Genomic DNA, 4743 nt, shown 5'->3' with positions numbered 1-4743 from the left:
ATGTCTCAGCATCTCTTAAAGCATGGCTTACATAATACATTGGCTGCTCAATGCTGCCTCCATCCTCCTGGGCTATCAATGCCCCAATGGTAGATGGGCTTGAGGCCAAATAGACCAATAATGGTTTCCTGTGAATTAGGGCCTACATTGTTGGTAAATTCATCATAATCTATTGTAGCTTCTACAAAGTTTCTTGTTGTTCGCCTTCCTATTCAAAACTCCGTCCTTTCTTCAATAGCTTCATAAATGCCGAAGTAATTGATGCTAAGGCCGGTATGAACCTCCTAATGTAGGAGACTTTGCCTAGAAAGCTCTTCAATTCTTTAAAAATGGCTAGTGGCTTCATCATCGCTATTGTCATGGCTTTGGTTGGATCTACATCTATCCCTCTGCTATGGACCAAGAACCCTAGAAACTTCCTGGCAAAAACTCCAAAAGTGCACTTCACAGGTTCATTCTCAACTTGAAAAGCATGTATCTTTCAAACACCTTTCTTAATACTTTGATGTGGTCCTCCCACTTCCTTAACTTTACCACAATGTCATCCACATAATCCTCCATTTCACGATGCATCATGTTGTGGAATATCGCGGTCATGGTGTGTTGGTAAGTTACACCTGCATATTTTAGCTTGAAAGGCGTCACTGTGTGATAAAAATTTCCAATAAGTGTTCTGAAAGCAATCTTTTCAGCGTCTCTGGGTGCCATCTGAATCTAGTTGTAGCCATTGAACCCATCCATGAAGGAGAACATGGCGTGTCAAGTAGCAGAGTCTATTAGTGGATTCATGTTGGGCAACGGTAACTCGTCCTTGGGGCAAGCTCGATTGAGGTTTCTGAAATTCACGCAACATCAGATCTATCCCTTCCTTCTGTAAAGTCATTATGGTATGCACCATCCAATTAGTGTTTAAGAGCTCCTTATGGTTCTAAATTGCAGTCTTAAAATGAGTGATTAAGCTTAATTTAAGCTTGTCATGCATCAGTTTCCCTTGATGGTTGTCCAATAAAAGTATTAGGTTCTTGCTTTGACATGTGTGAGATGCTTGATTTATCAACAAAAAGAAAAAAATAAGTGTGGGGTGCTTGATCTTTTGAAAATCTGTTTACATGGAAAGACATGAAGGAGGTTCTATTTTGTATTACACTTTTACATTTGAGGGGCAGATTTGGGGCATGATAACTGAATTTGCCTCCTTAGGGGAGGGGGATGTTAGTCAATTTAACAACCATCACTTTAAAGAGTGAAGAACTGGTTTGTTAGGACGGGGGACCAATCCTTTTTCTAGGAAATAATGAGTCTATTTTATAAGGCTGCAAAGAGTGAACTCCCCTTCTAGATAAAAATGTTTCTATTTCCATATGTGAGGAGAGTTTATTGCTATATAATCTATCTGAATAGTGTTTTTGGGACATTGCAGGTTTTTTGGGAGATCGCGGAAGGGCTTGATACATTGACGAGGATAAATGAAGCTTATGTGGATGAGAAAGGCTGACCATTTAAGAATATTCGGTTGATTCTTCTTTCTCTCTTAATGTATTATTTTGTTTATGTAGTGACAATGTATTATGCTTCTGAAATTAAATTTTCTTGAGTTTCTCTTGATGCCACAGTTAATTGCATTTTCATTTATCGAACAGAATCAAATACACGTACATACTGGATGATCCTTTTGATGATCCTCACTAGATAGCTGACTTGATTCCTGATGCTTTGCCAGAAGGAAAACCAAAAGATGAGGTAATGACCAAACTACAAATATTAATTAATCATAATTGGGGGAGAGATGACACTAATTAGAAAGGAGTCATAAGGAAATCTTAGTCATTTTAAGTTTGTCAGAAACTTAATAGAAAATTATACTTATCAAATGCTTCAAAACCAAGTTGGAGTGCTTTCATCTTGATGTCATGGTCATTGCATGTGGCCTTTTATATTCTAGCCATTTCAATCCACTTTTTAGATTGTAATTTATCTACTTTTAACATTTGGTCTTTTGGTTAGGAGTCTATTAAATTTTGACTTCATAGTTTACTATTGAATTATTTTACAATATTATTATTAGTTGGCGTAACCATTGGAGCTGAAGTGTATATTCTTGTGGGAACGATTGCTCTTACCATTTCCTTTCTAATAGTTGGAATAGCAGCTACTCTTTCAGCTTTTTGCTATGCAAAGCTTGCAAGTCATTGTCCATCCGCTGGGGATGCCTATCATTATTCATACATATGTGTTGGAGAAGGGTAATTGACAAATGTTTGCCTTTTCAAGTGGTTAAGAAACTGATCTTAGCAGGGGCAAATGTGACTGAATTGAACAGGTGCGTTATTTCTAACCTCTTTCTTAGGAATTTTATTTTTTAATTTTACCATGAAACAAACACTTGCAAATAATTTGAGCAAATGCTAGAATGGTTTGTGGGTGGTGGTGGATGGCTAGGATGGTTTGTGGGTCATTGTAGTGACTGGTTTGTGGGTTATGGTGGGTAGCTGAAATGGTTTGTGGGTTGTGGTGGTGGTTGTGTTGTGGGTTGTGTTGTGGGATGTGGCTATGTTGTGGGTTTGAGTGGTGGTGGTTGTGTTGTGGGTTTGAGTGGTCAGTGTTGTAGGTTTGTGGTGGGTTGGTTTCATAAATGTATTTATTGTTTGCATTTTTTTTTTTGGTATGCATATTATTGTGTTTTTCAATATGGTTATTATATGAACTTCTAAACTAATCATAATTTGTATTTAGGGTGTTCCTTCGAACCAACAATTTTCAGCTCTCCAAAGATCATTAGGTGCTTCCCACCATCAAGAAACAAACTAATCAATTTAATCTTGGTGTTCAAGATTATGGTTTTTGAACAACTGCATTTTTTCCAAGTGTTGAATGATATTTTCTAACACTTTGGAACTTTGATTATGGTATTAACTTAGCTTGGGTGGTTGTTTTATTCTCAGGGCCACATCTTTTTTTCAATCTAATAGTGATGGTATTGTAGACATTGTTATGCATATTGATATTATATTTATCTATTTTATTCTATGTTAATATTGTGTTAGTTTGGAAACATTTGTGGTATTGTGTTAGTTTGGAAATATTTGTGATATTGCGTTAGTAGAGCCAAAACTATTATAGGTTCTTTGTAAACAAGTTATCAGTATTACAGGTTCTTTGTAAATATGTGGTTTTAGAACCTAGTGAAAAAAAAAAAAAAAAAAAAAAAATTACCTACAGTGGCAGTTAGAAGCGCCGCTAAAAGTATACTTGGAATGTTTTAAATGAAACCCTGTCACGACGCTTTTGATTGCCACTAATTTGGACACCTATAGCGGTGCATATAAACCGCCGCCAAAGGTTGATTTACCCAATTCCTAGCCTTCGATGGCGGTGGTGGAAAGCCCGCTGCAATAAACCAAATCTGATGCTAAAAGGTACCTATACAATGACAGTTTTTATTACCGCTGCTATAGGTTAGGTGTGCCTTTAGCAGCCTTTTATTGGTTTTAGTCGTGCTTTTAGAGCGCTGCAATAGCCCCTTTTTCTTGTAGTGACATTAATCTAATTTATGAAAGTTTTCATTTAGTTTCTTTTGTTAGTGTGTCATTGAATTGTAATAGAGTTGCTCTAGCTTTTGCTGTGTTACTAAAGAGAAAGAGGAGGCTATTTCTTGGTTTGAAGGATGCCCCATTTTCTCTTTCCAATTGTATAGTGTGATTATTAATCAATAAAGTCTACTATCGATTCCCCTAAAAAAAAAAAAAGAAAAAAAAAAGCAAATCATTGTCCCACCAATCAGGATATCTATAATATGATTTTTGAAAAAAGAAATTGTGTTAATATTTTCATCAAAGTGTTAGCAAAAAAATAAAAAAAAAAATGCCATTATTGTTAAATAGCTCTTTTTAAATAAATAAATAAATAAAATCTGAGTCACATGACACATAAGGACATAACATGAATTTATAATAACAATCTTTAACCTTAAATTTGCAAATTGTTTGAAAGAGAACAAGCATGAAAAGTATATTTGAAAATATAAATTAATCAACTTACATTATAAAAGATTATGAAGAATTTAAGGAGGCTAATAATAACAAATCTTTTAAATTTTTAAATGTATATACTATATGAGCATCCACAGTAGTGGACCTAAAAATTTAGCTATTTGATACCACAAAAAGTTATTTTATCTATTTTACCTACACACATGCTGCAGTAGTGGATTTATTTTAGCTTTCAACACAATTAAATAATTTAAACATCACAATAAAATAAGATATTTACTATAATAAAATAATATATCTACTACACACAACCGGGCAAGGAATAATATTTTTTATTTTTTTATTTTTTTTAGCCCTAAGTTATAGTGCACATCCATAGATAGATGTGCATTGTAGCAATGAAGCTAAAAAAAATAGCTTTAGCTCCATTGCTGTTTGGTTATTTTTGTATTTTGGTGGGGCTAAAATAATTATATAGCTTTTTAGCTCAATTGTTACAAGTGCATAGGGTGCTAAATGCTAAGTGAGTTGAATACCGTATATTCTAAATATTCTTTCACTTCTGCAATTTTTAGTTTGCTCCCGTAATTAAATCTTCCAAGTCAAAACCCTGTTCGAGAAAGCTAAGGGTTAAAAAGGTAAAAATATTATATAAATTAGGTTTTAAAGATAAATAACAAATCCGTTGTAGTCTAGTTGGTCAGGATATTCGGCTCTCACCCCAAAGACCCGGGTTCAAGTCCCGGCAACGGAA

At 34.6% G+C, this 4743-nt stretch overlaps 1 long non-coding RNA gene and 1 other non-coding gene across 2 annotated transcripts; both read left to right on the top strand.

Annotated features, from left to right (window-relative positions):
* Positions 1-1116: 1116 nt before the first annotated feature.
* LOC136069757 (uncharacterized) lies at positions 1117-1750 on the top strand. The gene is made up of 3 exons (XR_010630971.1): positions 1117-1322; positions 1421-1512; positions 1641-1750. It is a non-coding gene; the product is annotated as an uncharacterized LOC136069757 (long non-coding RNA).
* Positions 1751-4670: 2920 nt separating this feature from the next.
* Positions 4671-4743, top strand: TRNAE-CUC (transfer RNA glutamic acid (anticodon CUC)). Its single transcript has one exon. It is a non-coding gene; the product is annotated as a tRNA-Glu (tRNA).

This window comes from Quercus suber, unplaced genomic scaffold (assembly GCF_002906115.3).
Source record: "Quercus suber isolate HL8 unplaced genomic scaffold, Cork oak 2.0 scaffold_188, whole genome shotgun sequence".
In the NCBI taxonomy this organism is placed as follows: domain Eukaryota; kingdom Viridiplantae; phylum Streptophyta; class Magnoliopsida; order Fagales; family Fagaceae; genus Quercus; species Quercus suber.
Note: the sequence above shows the minus strand (reverse complement) of the source record. Positions and strands in the feature narration are given on the sequence as shown.